The 19,465-nt window shown below is 39.0% G+C and overlaps 1 long non-coding RNA gene across 5 annotated transcripts; it reads left to right on the forward strand.

The window, feature by feature from the left end:
• Positions 1-3,306: 3,306 nt before the first annotated feature.
• On the forward strand, positions 3,307-15,810 carry LOC141415034 (uncharacterized). Of its 5 annotated transcripts, XR_012440056.1 has the most exons (5): positions 3,307-3,444; positions 7,314-7,416; positions 8,492-8,588; positions 12,466-12,653; positions 15,592-15,810. It is a non-coding gene; the product is annotated as an uncharacterized lncRNA (long non-coding RNA). The 5 variants fall into 5 exon arrangements; XR_012440057.1 differs by lacking the exon at positions 8,492-8,588; XR_012440059.1 differs by lacking the exon at positions 8,492-8,588 and having other exon boundaries at positions 12,466-12,558.
• Positions 15,811-19,465: the final 3,655 nt, after the last annotated feature.

The raw sequence follows: 19,465 nt of genomic DNA on the forward strand, positions 1-19,465 counted from the left end.
TTTGTCACCAACTTCTCCAGCCTTAAAGACAATCAATTCCCTTCTCAGTGAATTCAATAATTTGTTATCATCTTTAAACAAAGATTTGTATTGTGCAGAGACAAGCTGAGATGAAGAGATTCCCAGTACTGGATCAATAAAGAAATCACATTCTATCCCCTAGAACATCCTGATATTCCAGAGAGCTCTATCCTATATAATTTAGCAGTATTCATCTTAATGTAAGAAAGTCAGAGGATGGAGGGAGAAAGAATAATAACCACCAGGTGATATCCTATTAGGCTTCCTGAGACACACAAACTTGAAAAAGCTTAAAGCCAAAAAAAGTGTCTAGATCCTCACTTTATTTTAATTAGAAATATTAAATAATATTTTTCTGCCAAGAAATATTAGCAGATTCAGAGAACCTTCAGCAAATAAATACTTAATGACTTATCAACTTTTTACTTCCTTCCATAAATGTATAACATTCTTTTAAATTATCTGTATATTTATTGTGATGCTTCCTGTCACTTTGTGGTTCCTGTATATTTGGATAGCTCTGTGTGACAATGACTGTTATTTTTGTCTGGCTATATAAATAAGATGCACTGATACTGCAAGTATCAGAAAACATAACAGAGGGCTCAAACCACAAACACATTTTTGTGTATAGGTTCTAAGAAGCCTTGAGGCCATCATTCTTGAGTTCCTTTACTGACTCAGTGATACCATCAAGTATGAAATAAAGGTTGATCACTTTACTCCTCGCTCGTCAAAGAGTTAATGATGTTGAAGATGGCTGTCACAGCACCCAGAATCAGTCTTCACAAGCAAAAGGACAAAGCAGAAAGATAAAAACAAGAAGGATTCTTTCCATGGGAGAGAGGAAATTGTTTTCCAGCAACAAACAAGCAGCTTCCCCTTGAGTTTATTGACAAGGATTGGGGTGTATGGAAACCACTGGTCACTGAGACAGGTAAAAAGAAGGGTGTTGAAAACATTTGTTTGAGTAGGCTACAGACTTCATCTATAGAGTACAAGCTTTTAACGATTAGCAGTTGCATATTTTTATTTGCTGTGTGTTTAACCAAAAAAACAGAATATGTGTAAAAAATAATAGCAGTAAGTATGATCAAATAGTACTTTGAAAAATATCACCTGTAATTCCCTCCTCCAGTATTTTGTGAACTGCCTTCCACTCACTATTTATAGTTCATATTCATGATTTTTTTACATATTTATAATCTAATTTTATATTCTTTTTCTATTTAACATTACATCATAATCATTTTCCTGGTTTTATATATTGTCCCTAAGTATAATTTTAATGGAAAATAATTTTTCATTAATATTTACATGTTATAATTTGCTAAGCAATTTCACTATTATTGTACTCATAGATGATCCTCCATTTTTTGGTTAAAATAGATTATATTTCAAGATCATGTCTGTGCTTGTAAATTTTTCCTGATAGTGGAATTATTTTAAGTGCAAAAACACGATAAATATTCTTATTATTTATAAAATATTGCCATACTTTTATACAGCCAGAATGACTGTTGCAATTTAGAATCCTACTAGCAATGTGTATACATTTAAAATTTAATTGATCTTATAACATGGTGATATAATTCTTTAGATTTTTCTTCTGATTCACCAACTACAAAATGTTACATTATATTTTATTTTCATTCTTTACTTGGCAGTACTAATGTAGCCAGGTTGGAAATTATAGAACTCTAGTTAGGGCAAGATAAGTTTCTTACCCAGAGCTAAGTTAAACCAAAATACAATAGTCATTATCTTTGAAGGTATGTGTAAGAGAAGTTTTAATTGACTTTCATTTTCCTCTCTTTTTTCTAATTATTAAATGGATGTTTATTACGTTGGTAATAAGTATGAGGCAGTTAGCATAATATTTCTTTTCATGAGCTCAACTTTGAAAGAGATGTATGCACTAGAGAGGTGGATCCGAACAGACCACCAGAATGTGAAGCACCCCGGAAAGGAATGCAGAGATGGACACTTGTCAAGGCTCTAGAGGTCCATGGAGACCAGAGCCAGGAACAGCATGTTCACTAAGTGGGCTTGGGTTCCTGCATGCTTCTGAAGCAAGTCAGGAACAGGCGAGACTGCTAAGAGGCCAAGGACAGAACAGATTCTTTCTTTGATTGTGTCAAAGGGTTTTCTTACTGTTATTATTAGTTTTGTATAAATTATCTATTCTAATTCTAAAACATGTCTTTGTATTTATAATATTGACTTATTCATTCTACAAATACTTACCATTTTTCTATGTTCAAACATAATTGTGAGCTTGGGGTGCAGCATGAGGAAAAAAGTCTGGGTCCCTAGCCAGAAAGGATGGTTATCTTCAGGGAAAAAATGGCTGAAGGTGTGGCTCAAGTTGTAGAGCACCTGCGTTGTAAACGTGAAGCCCTGAGGTTCAAACCTCAGTCCTACAAAAAAAAAGGAAAAAATAAAAATAATGATAAGAATGTAGAGAGTGTCCAGGAGGAAAAGATCACTCTCTTGTATGGCAGGTGGGAGAAGACATGTTTGACAAGATGACATTTGAACAGGACCTGGATGCAGTGAGGAAGTGACACATGCAAATATATGGTGTCCTAGGCTGAGAGAAGAGAAATGAAGAGCTCCCAAGAGCAGAGTATACTGGACATGTTGAAAAGAGAACAATGCTGTGTGGCTAGAGTGGATCAATGAGGGGAAAGTGGTAAGAGATGTGATAGAGAAATCTGGAAGCATGTTCCCATAGGCTCTCATAGGCCATGGCAAAGACTTGAGACTATACACTCAATTAGAGGGAAAGTAGTTGATTTGCAAATGGCTTACATCTTAAAGAATCACCAGCTGCTGTTTGAAGATTAGATGGGGGTGGGGAGAGGAGGCAATGGAAAACTAGAGGACCAATCAGAGTTGATTGCAACAGTCTAAGTTAGAGTGCTAGGAGTTTGCACTGAGGAGGAAGTGATGGAACTGGTGGATGGTACTTGATTTTGAATCATTTTTTTAAACTAGAGCTAAGAGAATTTGCTGACAGGTTAAAATGAAATGTAAGGGAAAAGGAGGAACACAAGATGACTCCTCGGGTTTAGCCTGAGCAGCTAGATGGTCAACTAGACTGCCTTTGACTAAACTTTAAAAAAGTGACTTTGGAGGAGAAAATCAAAAAGTTAATTTCTCCTAAGTTTGGGGTTAGGTATCCAAATAAAGATGTGGAATTGGCAGTTGAATGTGTTTGTTTGCAGTTCAGAGTAGAGATCTGGATTGGAGGTTTAATTTTAGAACCATCAGCATATAAAACCACGAGCCCGGACCAGATCACAAGGAGTGGGCACATAGGAGGAACACAGATTCTTCAGCAAGTGGAAGTTGGGAAGATGAGGAGGGTCCAGCAGAGGTCACTAAGAAGCAGTGGTTAGAGAGATGAAAGAAAATCAGGTGAGTTTGCGGTCCAAGATTCCCTGCGAGAAAATTCTTTCAATTAGCCATGTTAAAAGCTGCCCAAAATCTAGTAAGATGAAAACTAAGAGTTAATCAGTAATTATGCTCTGGAGCTTGGCAAACTCCCAAATGCCTTAGGTAGACAAAAAGCCATTTAAAGCAATCCCAGCAGTTATCTGAGATGTCCATAGAATATTCCATGGTGAGATGGACAGAATTTATATCTATGAATTAGGATCAGTTAGTATCCAGTTGTACCTGGATGTTTCAGAGTCTGCTGTCATTCTTAGTTTGAGATGTATGCTACCTATTGTACTTTGGTATTCCTGAGATGGTTTTGAGGGTTAAATGGATGATAAATTTAAAATGTGAGGCACAGGGTCTAGCGCAGTACAATCACTTAATAATGTTGGTGTTAACTTTTATAATAACTCTAGTGAGTCTCACTTCATGTTTAGCTCCCATTTCAGGCTGTTACTTAGCAGTATTCCAGAGATAAGCACTGTTTTCTGGAAATAATTGAAAGTAATCACAACATGTTAAAGCAGAAAGGACTACAGAAATTACTCCATTTTCTTCAGCTGCAGGTAAGAAGTCTGAGATCCAGCAATATTAGGTGACATCTCAAGGTAAACTACCAAATTAGTGGCTCAGACCAGAGCATGGGTCAGGTCACCCAGTGTTGAATACTTGCAACGTAGTTGCAGTAAAACTTATGATTAGCAAATTGTACATTCACGTCAGGGGATCTTTCCTAGAACTGAAGCTTGTTCTTTTTAACCACCCAAACTAATAACAATCTCTGTCACTTTCTATTAAAATCTTCTGCTGATCATGATTAAAACACTTCTCCACAATGGAGTTATTCTAGTCTAGAGAATTTGAAATCCTTAAAGTCAGCTTTTCTTATTGCCTTATTTCTTTACCAGTTGCTTTAAGCTTTGAGCAATCCCTTTGATTTTCAAAGTAAATAACAACTTCATTTGACAATACTATAGTATTATCATCACTTGGTATTTTTGGAAGGACAGAAAGGAGTTAAGAGCAGCAGAAAGCATATGATTCTGCATCTAAGAGCATCCATGATTAAAAGTGTACATTTATTTACGTTATATACACATGAAGAATTTACAAAGGTATTGTTATGGAGATTTAAGTGCACAATACAGATCTTTGGCTCATGGAGAAATTAGACTTAGATGAGTCAGTGTTATTTTTCCCTCAGCTTTTCAAAGTCAGCATGGAGCTCTTATGTATTTGGTTACTAAAATATTTTGTATCTCTGTTGCATTTTTCCATAGAGAAATTCTGAACATCACTTCATTAAACTTCCAAATGCTCCTATGAGAAATGAAGAATCACATATTATGATTCCTAGTTTAGTTATAAGAAAAGTAACCCCAAAATGTTAAATATGCCCAGAGGGCCTATATGAACAGGAACAAAGTCCCTTTCCCCTTCTCGTTTTCACTAGTCAATCTTTAAGTCTCATCCAGGAGTCTGAATTTAGCTCTGTGTATTTTCAGCTGTTCCAAGAATAGACCCTGCCAGAAAATAAAGTCCGCTGATACCTGGTGCTCACAAATCCACCCTGAACTTTTCCTATCACTGCTGGCCACAGGCTTAGCTTCTGCCTGCCTCTGTGGTCAGGTGGTCTCTGTTGCTACAACAATAGTGAATCCATCACATTTCACTCTGGGTAGCTCTTAATTTGCCAGTCATTTATATTCTATCCAGTCTTGTTAGAGCAACTGAGCTGCATATTTCTAGAGAATGAAGTTGAATAAACAGCCCAGGAAGTGTTCTGTCTTTTCCTGTCTAGATTTTGGTGCCTGTAAGCGATGAGACCTATGTTAGATACTGGGTATATGAAATGTCCTGGAGGAATAGCTGGCATCTGGGTAATTACATGGTAGTTGGGAAAATTAAAATTAAAGGGAGTTGTACATACAAAGTGCTTAGCAGAGAGTCTTGCTCAAAGAAAATGTCCACTAAATGTTAGTGGTTATTAGTATTGATATTTATAAATTAGCTGATAGAGCTAATAATCATAGCTCTGTTACTATTTATTAAATGAGAGTTAAATCTTGCTATATGTTTCCAAGGTGATGATCATTTCCCCCATTCAGCAGATAAGAAAGTAGCAGACTTGGGATGTGACAAAGGTTTCTCTGATTTTACCAAGCTTGTTTATTCATTCTTCTTCAGACTTACCAATTACCTGTGTACCAGGCACTGAATTAGGCAAAGGAGAGCACAAGTCAGGCCTGGTCCTTATCCTCATGGGATTTACAATCTAGAGAGGGGTACAGACAGTTGAAACACAAATGGCTTGATATTCAGCCCCCACTCTTGCCTTTCCACCTTAGAATGCATGTCTTAAACTCATCACAAGGGTTGTGGCTCAGCAGTAGAGTGCTTGCCTAGCATGTAGGAGGCCCCGGTTCAGTCCCCAGCACCACTTAATAAATAAGTAGATGAGGGAGGCAGAGAGAGAGAGAGAAAAGAAGAAGAAGAAGAAGAAGAAGAAGAAGAAGAAGAAGAAGAAGAAGAAGAAGAAGAAGAAGAAGAAGAAGAAGAAGAAGAAGAAGAAGGAAGAAGAAGAAGAAGAAGAAGAAGAAGAAGGAAGAAGAAGAAGAAGAAGAAGAAGAAGAAGAAGAAGAAGAAGAAGAAGAAGAAGAAGAAGAAGAAAGAAAGAAAGAAAGAAAGAAAGAAAGAAAGAAAGAAAGAAAGAAAGAAAGAAAGAAAAGAAAGACATGTTTGACCTCCCCATCACCTCACACTGTAACCTTCTCATCCCACCCTACTCTGCCTTCAGTCTCTCTTTCTAGGGACAGTCTTGTAGGTCACTTGATAGTTCTTCCTTCTTTATGCCTTATATGTCCAGTATTTGAAAAGGTCCTTCCATTAGCAAGATGCCCTTCCTTAGAAGATGACTAGGGGATTATAACTAAATTATTTTTCTTCTGGTTCTACAAGTAAACAGGCAGTTCTATTGTGCTTTGATCCCCTGTGTTAAAGGAGCACAGCAGAAGGACTTTGAACCTGGACTTAGGGCAATAGAGCAGAAAAGTGCCATCTAAAGTATGGTGGGTGTCATGGTCACCTCCTCAACACACATTGTTCAACTGTTGGTAAACTATCCTAATTTGGTGGTGGAGAGGGGTGGGCAGGATATTCACTTGTACCTTCTATATAAAGTTGGTGCTATGGGGAAAAACTATTCTACCTAGCTTAAGTCTCAGCTACATAGTACAATTTCATCTCCTCAGCCAGTTACTAGATCAGGGGTGAGCAAGGACCTAAGCAGAGTCTGGGGGACTGAAAAAGATGCTTGTGGAAATGAGGGTGGGTGTGTGGCAGAGTCTGGGGTCTAAGAAAGAAACTTGATTGGCAAATTGATCAACATGAGAACCACTGACCTCAGCAGGGAGGTTATGTTGCCCACGGTGAAGAACTCAAAGGAGATACAGTAGAATCCTAGAACTTGGTGGAGCTGCTGAATCAATTTCAGTGCTGTGAACTTTTCTTACCTGAGACAGTGTGGCTTCAGTTGTCTGTTACTTGCAATCCAACCCAACAGATACAGAATGTGAGATTTGATCAATGAGTAGCCAATAACCCTGAGAAGGGGGTAGGCAACTACCAGATCTACAACTTACAGACGTTCATTTAAAGAAAACAGTTTGATTTTTTAGATAACCATAAAATACAAGACAACTTCTACATACCCTTAATTACCTATTGGATCACATAATGAAAAAAGAGATCTGACTTATACACCCTCATACCCCCTCACTAATACAAATTTCCAAAGTTAGAATGACTAGGAACTTTATAATGTGACTTTTTTTTTTTTGATACAGGGTCTCCTATGGAGTCCAGCTGGCCTCGAACTCAAGATTCTCCTGTCTTAGCCTCCTGAGTACAAAGAAGAAAACTTCAAAACTTTGTTAGAATGCTTAAAAGGTTATTCAAATAAATGGAGAAAGAGTCAATTCCAAAATGAAGAAACTTAGTAACATTAAAATGTCTAATAGAATTGAATTTTGTTAAGTTTACAGATTTAATACTATTCTGATCTAAAACCCAGGTTTTTTTTAAATTTTAATTTTATTCATATGTGCATACATTGTTTGGGTCATTTCTCCCCCCTTCCCCCCACCCCCTCCCTCCCTCCCCCTGGCCCTCCCCCCCTTCCCCCCCCTTACCCCTCACTACCAGGCAGAAACTATTCTGCTCTTATCTCTAATTTTGTTGAAGAGAGAGTATAAGCAATAATAGGCAGGACCAAGGATTTTTGCTAGTTGAGATAAGAATAGCTACACAGGGAGTTGACTCCCATTGATTTCCTGTGCATGTGTGTTATCTTCTCGAACTAACCTTTTCTCTAGCTCCTGGTCCCCTTCTCCTATTGGCCTCAGTTGCTTTAAAGTATCTGCTTTAGTTTCTCTGTGTTGAGGGCAACAAATGCTATCTAGTTTTTTGGGTGTCTTACCTATCCTCATACCTCCCAAGTGTGCTCTCACTTTATCATGTGATCAAAGTCCAATTCCCTTGTTGTGTTTGCCCTTGATCTAATGTCCGCATATGAGGCAGAACATAAGATTTTTGGTCTTTTGGGCCAGGCTAACCTCACTCAGAATGATTAAAACCTAGTATTTTTAATTCCACAAACATGTTCTAAACATAAAGCATAGTAATACATGTAGCAAGACTAGAAGAGAGAGTACAGAAAAGCATGAAAAGTTTCTATCAATCTCAGTCACTAATACATATAACAGAATTAAGAATAAAAACAATGCACTAACTAGATTAAGGATTAATGCAACTAGATGAAGGGATTTAAAAAGATCTAATAATTTGCAAAGCATTTTTGTGAAATGACCTATAGCTATATAAACAAATATATTTAATATATATACATCTATCATAAGATACCTTTTGAAATATAAGCAGGAAGGGAGACATATACAGAAATTCCTAGTTTGCAGCTTTGATCAATAGCCCTTCCTAACCTTCTCCCTTCTGCCTTCTACTATAGAAGCAGGAAGAATTAAATGCCTTCCCAGCCACTGTTGTAACTAAGTGTGACCACACAACACAGTTCTGACTAAAAAGACCTAAGAGAAAGTCTGCTGGTAGGTTTCTAGAAAATTTTTATTTTCCTGGTAAAATGGCTTGATGAGGCTTTCATTGCCCTTTTTTTTTCTACTTTGAACCCAGAGGTTCAGCAGTCATCTTGGAACCATGAGTTAAGCATAGGGAAAAAGCCAAGAGAATTTGAGATTCCAGCACTAACATCATAGAGACTAAAATGATCTAGCAGTTACTCACCTCTGGACTTCTTATAAAGTGAGAAGAATAAAACCCTATTTATTTAAGTTACTGTTACTTAGATTTTTGTTATTTGAGGTACAATAATAATAACTGACATGAGGAATAGTTGATAAGAGGTATTAGAATTAGTAATAGCAATTTTTAAAATAACCAATTACACCATATACTATAGATGCATTAATGAATTAATTTTTATTATGATGAGAAAAGAATAGAACACTGAATAAAAAATTTAGTATATCCAAACTTTCTTTTGCTCAAACCTTATGAGGAATTATAAAGAAAGATACAGGTAATATACGTATTACCTATATTAAACTTCTATACAATACAAAAAAGCAAATTTATAAGAAAAATGCATAATAAAGATGAAAAAATATATCAAATATGATACTATAGGATCATAAATAAAATATAAAAGAAGTGTAAAAAATGTATTAGTTATATCACATTACTCTGACAGGTAAATGGTCAGAACATGAATGAGAAATTTCTCCAAGGAGAAACAGAAACAGGAAACGCACACCCAAGAAAACATTGAGTCCTTAGTAATCAAAGCAATGCAAACTGAAGCAACCTTGAAATATCATTTGACACCTACTAAATTAGCAGTTTTTAAAATGACGGGCTGGCAAGGCGACAGTGGTATTGGTGTATTCATTCATTTCAACTGGCGCTACAGATTAGAACCACCTTTGAGGAAGCAATGTGGCAACCGCGGAGAAACATTTCTGCCCTTTGGTCCAGCCATTCCAGTTCGTGCAATCAGCGCCAAGGGGAGTAATTCACCAGAAGCAGAGACACACTCTGCACTGTTCTTTAGAGCCTCAGCAGTTCAATGAAATCCAATTAACATACATTTCATACCTCCTACCTGCCACGCAGAGGCAACAGGGAATCAGAAATTATTAAGACATTCTATCTGACCTCAGGGGGCTCTCAGTCTGGCAAAGGTGTCAGGCGGATAAATAAACACATTTTGAAATGGTGCAGTAAGTCCAGCAGCCAAAATAAAAGAAGTCAGAAGAGCTAGATTTTTATGAGGGGGTAAGCAGGACAGGTGAGGGAGGACAGGCAGGGCTGAGATAGGCTTACTACAGCCATAAGGAGAAACTAAAGCTGAAGGCACAGAGAGTTAAGGCAGGGAGCAATAAGGAGTGCAGTGCTGCAGGAATGCAGATTCCAGGAAGGGGTTTATAGAAAACCCAAGATTTGTGGCAGAATGGAAAGAGAGCTTTACTATTATTGCTTACCATGAATAATAACAAAAAAATGTGACATTTGTAAGTGGTCAACACTGAAGATACCTCTTTATGATTTGTGGTGCACAGTAGACCATTATTCTACTGCAAGAATGAAAATGTATAAGACACTTTAAGCTGATGATATGCAGGAGAATACCTTGGGGAAAGGAGCTGGTCCTCACAGAAGTGAGCATGGTTCCAAAATTCACTGTTCCCCCTTTTTCATCCTCAGATTCCTTTTATTGAAATATAATTCACATATCATAAAATTCACTCATTTAAAGTATATAAGTTAGTGGTTTTAATATCTTCATAAAGTTGTACAACTATCACCAATACCTAATTGTAGAATGTTTTTATCACATCAGAAAAAAACCCATAACAGTCACTCTCCATTGCTCCCAGAATCTACCATCCATTTCTACCGAAATTCCTATTTTTCATCTTCCCATCTCCTCCTGTGGTCTCCCCTCCCCTGCCCAGGCCTAGGTAAGTAGCCAGGACACTGGCCCTCCCCAGAGTGCAGTGACTGAACACAAATTAACACCATCCTTATAGAGGTTCAGACATAACAAAAAGAAATTAAACACAGATCCTTGGGAAACTAGAGGATCTGCCTTACAGAATGTGTGCTTGCTCAGTGGGGCTCTGAAGGCCTATTCAACCTAATTTGAGCCCTTCCTCCCCAAGACACCTTCCCTCCTTGACAGCTAGGGCCAAGATGGCCTGACCAGTGGAGACCAGGGTGGGACAGCGCGGGGAGGAACAGGAAGCACACCTTCCTTGGCTAGCACTTGCAAAGGAAATCTGGTGTTACATTTCATTTTTTCCACTAAGGAACTTGGGGAAGGCATTGTTAGCGTGCAGGCCTCTGGCCGCCTTCACCGGGTTCATTATCTCTCTTCCTCACCAAGCTTATCTCTGGCTGTTTTGTTCCTTTCCTAGGAATGTTTAAGTATAAAAGCAGTGGTTCTCTGTGGAAATGACCACAGATGCTTTTCCTTGCAATTTGTACTTGCTGTGTTTTCCTGACCAACTAAGGAGGACACTGCCATTTTAAGGCAAAGGCTGACCTTTTTATATCATGCCCATGGCAAGTTCTCTTCGGGAATTCCAGTAGTTATAAGCCTGTATTTCACTCTTCACGAGCAAACGACAGCAACGATTTGTCTCAGCATATTATTAGGTCCGTCAGTACAATGCCAAGTGAAGAGGAGGATGTTATTAGCACAAACACAGAGAAACTCAGAGAGCTGTCGGGAGGAGCACTGACCAAGAGTCAGGATATCTGGGTTTGGATTTAACCTCTCTTGTTCTTAGGCTCCTCATGATAAATCGAGGATTGATATAAAAAGAAGTCACCCCAGTAATTCCTTCTAGATCAAATTCCATAGCTTTTCTAAATCAGTAAGGGGGGAACAGATTTCACTGTTTAAAAGATTCTGGTCTCAGGGTTCTGGTGAGAGGGAAAAGGACAAGAGATGGAAAAGGACAAAAGGAAAGCAAGGAAGAGGAAGGAAGGCCACAGGAAAGGGAGAGGTAGGGACAAAAGGAGGGTGAGAGAGGAACAAGAGAGGATGAAAGGAGAAAGGGGAAGAGGGAAGGTGACAGACTGTGGGGCTAGAGGAAGGGACAGATGGACAGGAGAAGAAGGGAATGGAGGGGAGGGAACAGAAGAGGAAAGGGACAAAAAGAGAGAAAAATGACTGTCCTGTTGGACAGTACTCAGTTTTGTATCTAATTCTTCCATCTTATAACATTTCTGTATTAAATTTTCTACATATCTCAAATGCTCTTTGAACTAGTTTTAAAATCTTGATGTCCCCCTTCATAAATAAAATCCTCCACATTTTTATATTGTATTTGCCTGAGATATGATTTTACCCTTCGGAAATTATACTTTTAGCATATCATGTGCTAATACTGGAGAAACTTTGAAGCTCAAAGAGATTTTGTCTTGCCCAAAGCTCAAAGCAGAATTAAGTTGTCTCAAATTCAAGTCCAGTGTCTTTATTCTATCTCATGCCTCCTATACAAAATGGCATAATAACGATAAAGAACGTAATACAAAGAAACAGAGGGCAAAACTCTTCTGGCAGGCTTCAGCAGTTTCCAGGCTATCTTCACAACCATCACCCAATCGAAGAGGAATGTGAGAAGCATCATATGAAGCTGCTCCCCAAATGTCTTTCTTCTCTAAATGCATTTTTGATACTCTTTGAGGAAAAGAGAGCATGCTTCAAAAACAGCAATGGTCTTAAAAAAAAGATTGGGTGGGGATCTGATCATTCACTAACCTCATCAAAGAGAAATCAAAACTCTTCTATGAATAAATTTAATCTACATTAATTAGGTAGAGGGAGACAGGGTTGGATCTGTCTTGGAATTTGAGCAGACCCAGAGTTTCTAAAAACGTTCTATTCTTTCTTTGTAGGAGAGGAAAGAAAGCAAGCCTTCAGAGTGGGAGAGTGGTTAAGTGCTTCCCGTGTCAGCAACTGAACTCACTGCTGTGTTCTAGATGGGGAAGGTAACTGAAACTAGCATGTTGATCACAGTCCTGGGGCCCAAGGTGTTGTAGAAAAAGGCAGAACCATCAAGCAGGGATCTAATGAAGTAATGAAGGTGGGTATGGAGCTAGGATGAATTTAAATTAATCAGTGTCTGAATCAACTGAAAGGAGTCATCTTTACGTTTGTTGCAACTGTTATTAAAATAATAACATAAGTGAAGAGGGGTTTTATATTAAGAAACTCTACGAACACTGCATTTTGGCACAGTTGGTTTCTCGTTTTTGAAATATATTCATCTTTAAATTTTCCTGGATTTCCTCCTCTCTCCAGCTGCTCCTTCTCAGTCTTCTTTGCTGCTTGCTCTTCCTTGATTCCTCAGTGTATAAAAGTTGGACTCACTTGTTTCTTGGCCCTATCTCTTTACCTACTGCCTTGTTTAAATGCCATTTATAGGCTGATACTACCAAAATTTTATCTACATCCTCATAACTAATACGTCCAACTATATATCCAGCTGGATGTCAATGATCAGCTTAAATCTTGTATGTTTGAAGCAGAACTTTTTATTCTGTCCCTTCATTCTACATCCCTGGTGCCCCAAAAGCCAAAGTCTACATTTGGGTCTTTTCACATGCTGTTCTCTGAGCCTGGAACACTCTTCCTTCAATCCCTTCAGAGACAGCTCCTCTTGATCACCCAGACCTTAGTTCTAACATCACTTCCTTCCTGGAGCTGTCCCTGACCCCCATCTGAAGTGGCCCTTCCCTTTCTCAGCCCCATCACAAGTCTTTTTTTGGTCACCCTGAAGATAAGCTGGACCTGCCCCATAACCTCATGTAGATCATTCTATGGAATTCTATTACTTAAGTAATTATTGCTTATTAATAATCTTCACCTATCCTTATCCCTCCCAACAGCTCTGCCTCCCACCCCAATAGAAAATGAGGTTCAGTATTTCTCCAACACCTAGGTACTCAACACATTTTTATTGAATGCTTATGTGCATACATGAATGTGTCTCTAGGGGTCTGTTTTCCTATAAAACCCGAGGGTAATTATCACAAAGCCTTGTATGATAACTGGGAAGGGAGAAGACACAAGTTCAGGCATGACCTTAAATTTTAAATTGATTTGGAAAATAGTAAATTCCCTGGGATGCTGGGGAGGGAAGGAGATGGAGGGAGAGTATTGTAAACAAATAGATGAGCACAAGGAAGTACATTGTTTAGTTTCTAGGCTTTGAGATTCCAAAAATCCCTAAATGTTCAGAGAAACTTAGGGAGACTGACATAGAGGATTCATTTTATTTTTTTATTTTGCCAAGTGAAGATACAAGGAATATTTATCACCTATTGTCACATCACTATAGTGTCCTAAACAACATTTAACTTCCAAAAAGTTGAAAAGACATAAACTCCATTTTTTCTTAAACTGAACAAACTTTGCTTTATGAAAACTCCTTATACTGACCTTATTTCTTATTTCTCTCAATGTGCCGTAGACATTTGAAAATATCACCCTGACATCATGGAGTACCACTGACTTAAGTGGTCAAGGTCAAAGAGCAATCACTGGCAAAAAAGTCTCCCAAGTCTTTACTTCTCAACATGTCTATGGCCAATTAATGCTCTCTGAAAAATACTCTATAGTAAGGTATTGTAATACTTAGGTGACCTCAGAAACCAGGCATTGAAATGTTACTTAGAATTTTTCTCATATATTAACCAATTACAGGGGGAGGCATTCATAAAAGGTAATATCTGAAATAAATAAATGTGTGTGTGTGTGTGTGTGTGTGTGTGTGTGAAAGAGAGAGAAATGGGGGGAGAGAGAGAGAGAGAGAAAGAGAGAGAGAGAGAGAGAGAGAGAGAGAGAAGAAACTGATGAATCAGCAGAATTTTAATATGTAAAAAAGATTAGTAGCAGCTACTGAAACTAATAGGCTAAACATCTAATATCATGATTGTATCACATAGAACATAACATAGAATTTCCTTTAATTTTACTATAAATTGTTTTTAAAATACGTATTTTTAAAGAGTAAGATTAAAAGGTACAAATAAGGAGAGGCAACTGAAAAAAATGTTTAATCTACTGGGAAAAAACTAAGACACAAAACCAAGCAAGCTGACGATATCAAGCATTACTCACATTTACTGCTGAACCAATTTATTCAAGAATAACACCCACAGGAGAAAGAGAGTATATTTTGAAAAATGGAAATGTGAATAATTTCCTTAGATGACTTACTTCATTTGAAAAGAGAAAAATCTGCTCCCAGAGAATATGCAGAATGCAAATGACAGTAATGAGAGACACAATTATCAAGGGAAGAGAGAAGATTCTGGACCAAGGACATTAAACAGCCAGTACCTGAAAGAAGCAAGGGTGGCTGGGCCATGTGTTACCACCTGTTCAATGTCATTTTAAGAAATTAATAAATTAGGGCCCAGGGGAGAGCACAGAGTGACTATAGTCATACATACAAGTGAATAACAATGAGGACTAAATGTTCCGGTTATTTCAGTGACACATTAGCTTCTAGAGGGCAGTAAATGGTCTAGGTGTCTGCTTAGTAGATAGACTACAGTAATAAGGGAATCATAGTGGTCCCCATTTGGAACTCTGTCTTTGCAGGGGGCATCTACATCCCCATGCAAGTCAAAAAGTAAGAAAACTCAACAAATGACTGTCCTCCCTCTGCCTCCATCTGATGAGGGAAGGGAATTGAATTTGCTCCCACACATTCCCAAAGCCACAGGGAGACTGAACAGCAGTCAGGAAATGTGGCTATTCTGTAAGTTGATACTGTGAACCCTAGGTCCTCTGAAAAGCTTAAGAGGACAGTTTCTAGAAGATAGATTTGAATTCCTCATACCACCCAAGTTATTCTGTGTACTTATTTCTAATGGATATTGTGTGTGTGTGTGTGTGTGTGTGTGTGTGTGTGTGTGTGTATTTTAAAACTGCAAAATATCTGTGATTTAAAATCCAATTAAAAATCTAGTATTTTGATGCAACAAACAGTCGTGTGTTTTTCTGTTACTCAGGACAAGCAAAAGAAGCTGGCACCAAGCTTTCTAGACCAAAGAACTTCTGCTCAACAAACTACTGGAAACATCTTGAAAACAAAATGGCTCCAAATATTCTATAGTCTCCCTTAGCTATAGCAGTCAGAGCCTGGTGCAGGTTAAATGTTACTGGAGATAATGTCCCCAACCAGTAACCCTGTTTGGTTTGGATTTTAATAAAAAGTTTCCAAAGATCCACACTTTGCTTCAAGATTCCTATCAGTTAAACTCATGTTAATTGTTCACTTACAGGAAGAGGCTCTGAGAAGAGGTAGGAACAGCAGGAGAGAGGCATTAGGGGACCTGGATTTAATCCGGCCTGTGCCAACAGCTGGCTCTGTGTTCATCATGGTTTACCTTGTCACTTCACTTCTCCGAACGTTAATTTCCTTAAGTGGTTAATTAGAGACCTGATGATCTATATGGTCTTTTCTAGTTCCAAAATAATATAATTCAGTGTTTATAACTAAGTCTTTGTGATCGGAGAGCAAATTAGAATAGGTCAGTGGTCCAATAATAGACTGGCTATATCATTCAGTTGTTGAAATGATCAGCATAACTAGGTTAAAAAATCATAGTCTGGTTATTTCAGTAACCTTAAAACTTACTGGCTTCAAACAGTCCTTTAGATTTCCTTAAATTGCTTTTTAAAATACTATCTTTAATAAAATAAGAGTAACTATCTTTTTAGTGATTGGATTTCATCATTTGGCCTTATTTGTGGGTATCTTTTTATGTGAGTCTAGAATTTAAACTCAGGACTTCATACTTGCAAAGTAGGTTCTCTACTTCTTGAGCCACACCTCCAGTCCATTTTCCTCTGGTTAGTTTGGAGATGGGGTCCTAAGAACTATTTGCCTGGGCTGGCCTCAAACTGTGATGCCTCTGACCTCAGCTTCCCAAGTAGCTAGGATTATAGTCATGAAGCCACCAGCCCCCAGCATTTATGGGCATCTTGAGATACATATTCCAGGGTTCTTTTGCAAATTCTCCTCTTTTAGTGTCTATAGCACAACTTTTTAATTCCCCCTTCTTTTTGTTCTATTTACAATGCTTATCTCTATGTACTCCCCAAATATTAGTTTCTTAGCATTTCCTCTCAGACTTTTTGCTCTCTCTTTATATCTGTTCCCTTTGGACAATTCATCCTCATCCATAATGGTGGATATAAATGTTTAGCAAACAGCTCTTGGTGGCAGTGGTGGGGACCCTGATGTATGGTATGTGCTGAATACTCTCACCAGGGCCAGTATCAAGCTACCAATCATTGATTATGGGGTGGGGATTAGACAGTCAGCCCTCACCAGTTACTTGAGCCAACTCTAGCATACCACTCTATCCATCATTTGTACTACCACCCATGTGCTGATCTTTAGCTGATTGGTACCTGCCCCACCCCATCCCCTTTTCAGACTCAAAGCCACTTGAATGTCAGCTCTTCTCACCATCAGCAAGGGTAAAATGGACACATGATCTTCCTACAAACCCTTCAATGTAAACCCAGCTTATCAGGTAACTATGAATAATAGTGGGCGATGCAGTCTTTGGGAAAATATGCTAATCTTGAAATATTTTGACATGGCATCTTTCGAGCAATGGAACAAGATCACGTGCTGATGGGGGTAGAGGTTGTCCCTGCAGAGAATGGATGCTTCTGCTGTCAGTCGTCCTCGTAAGTGGCTTCTCTTGGGACAGGGAATGGGAAGGAGAAATGTTCTGGAACTGGAAGAGAGAAAGATCTTGGACCTGAGACCAACAGAGCCCAAATCTTAGACATGGAGAAGACTAGAGTCATTACACTGGCAGAGTAACTGTTGCTGTCACACGGAGGCAGCAAATTTCAACACAGTATCTAATCAAGCAGCAACGTGGAGACAGCAAGCCAATATAGACCTAGTTAGACCCTCTCAAGAGGGTACATCCTGTTTCCAAGGCTGAAATGGTGACCCATCGGAGGCAGTGACCTCAGAGCTACCTGATCCTGCAGCGTGGGAATCTCAAAAGGGTTTCAACAGCAGCTACAGAGAAGCAACAAAATGAGAAGGCTAGCGGGAGAGACCCAGGGAACATGTTTTATGGCTCAGCTGAAAGACAATGTACGACGCTCACTATAAGATGCTCACAGACAACTGACAGGACACAGGCAAGAGCAGATTTTCAGCAAGCAGTTCCAGGGTAGTCTCTATGATATTATAATTTAGGTACACCAAGAAGAATAACTCTATATTGTAGTCATGGGCTGGTGGGGCCATGGTATTCCCTTGAATTACACTTACTTCTGTCTATATTAGGTCATCTAACCAGCCACCTAAGCCCCTAACTAGGGCTAATTCTGTAATCCCTGACCTCCCACAATCAGTCACAAAGTCCTGACAGTTCTATCTCCCAGCTTCTTGAATCCATCTTTTCTCTTCCTGCTCACACTCCTTCCCTCAGCTTAGGCCCTCCTGCTGTCTCAACAGCATTTCCAACAAGGGGTACCCTTGGCTCTGCCTTGCTCCTTCCAGTCAGTCTGTCCACTTCATTGCTACAGAATGATCTTCAAGCATAAACTTACTCAAGTTACTCCCTTGCTAAAAATCCTTCGGTATAAAACTTGGACTCTTTGGAGTGGCATGTAAGATTTTTTGCAGTCTTCCTGTCACACACACACACACACACACACACACACATCTGCTTCTAGGCACATCTCATGCTCCCCTCTAACATCCAATGCAGAGTCATCTACATATGGAAGGATCCTTTGGATGTTTTTCCTACCTTCTTCTCCACTTTAATGTAGCTTTAAACTCTTATGCCTTTATTCTGTCATACCATTCACTTCTGGTTTTCTTCTTCCAACTTGTGTGTGTGTGTGTGTGTGTGTGTGTGTGTGTGTGTGTATGTGTGTTGCTAGGAATTGACTCCAGTACGTGGAGACCAGGAACTTGACCCCTGAGCTACACCCTCATCCCCTCCTCCTTCGTATCTGGTTGTTTCTTCTCACCATCTTCTTCCTCTTATCAATCTTAAGTGTTGATTTTCTCCAGAGTTTTGTCCTCAGCTCTCTCTTTTATCTTTCTGAAAAAGGTCACAGGTTTCTGGGTCTTTTTTCTACTAGTGCTGAATTAAATTTTTGCTTCCAGCTCAGACTACTTTTTGCAATACCTCCACTGGTACCTTTTAGCTGTCTTAAACTCTGAAGTTGATCAGACTCCCACTGCCACATACGTTCTTCTTCCTATATCCTCTAGCCAGTGTGTCTCTGATTGGAAGTCATAGCAGTTGTCTATGCCTGCCTGACAAATCACTCCAAAGCAATGGCTTAATTCAACAACTATTTATTTTTTATTTAATTTACTTTTGGCAGTACTGGGGTTGAGCTCAGGGTGCCACGCTTGATAAGCAGGTGATCTACTACTTGAGCCATGACCCCAGTCCTTTTTTGCTTTAGTGACTTTTCGCATAAGGTCTTGCATGTGTGTCTAGGGCTGGCCTAGGTCCTCAATCCTCCAAACCCCTGCCTCCTTAGTAGTTGGAATTACAGACATGAGCCATTGTGCCCACCTCAACAGTTATTTATTATTGCTCACAAGTCCGTGGGGCACCTGAGCATTTCTGCTGACCTGATGTGGATTCAGTTGATCTTGGCTGGGCTCACATGACTGGAGCATTAGCTTAGGACAACCAAGATGACTGGTCATATGTAATATCTCACCCTACAACAGGATAACCATGGTGTATTTACATGTAGATGAGCAGAGCCCCAACAGAGAAAGAAGAAACCATTCAAGGCCTGTTCAGTTATAGGATCAGAACTAACACACCATGTCACTTCGTCTACATTCTGTTGGCCAGAAGTCACAAAGGCAGC

The sequence above is a fragment of the Castor canadensis genome, chromosome 12, assembly GCF_047511655.1.
Source record: "Castor canadensis chromosome 12, mCasCan1.hap1v2, whole genome shotgun sequence".
Classification (NCBI taxonomy): Eukaryota; Metazoa; Chordata; class Mammalia; order Rodentia; family Castoridae; genus Castor; species Castor canadensis.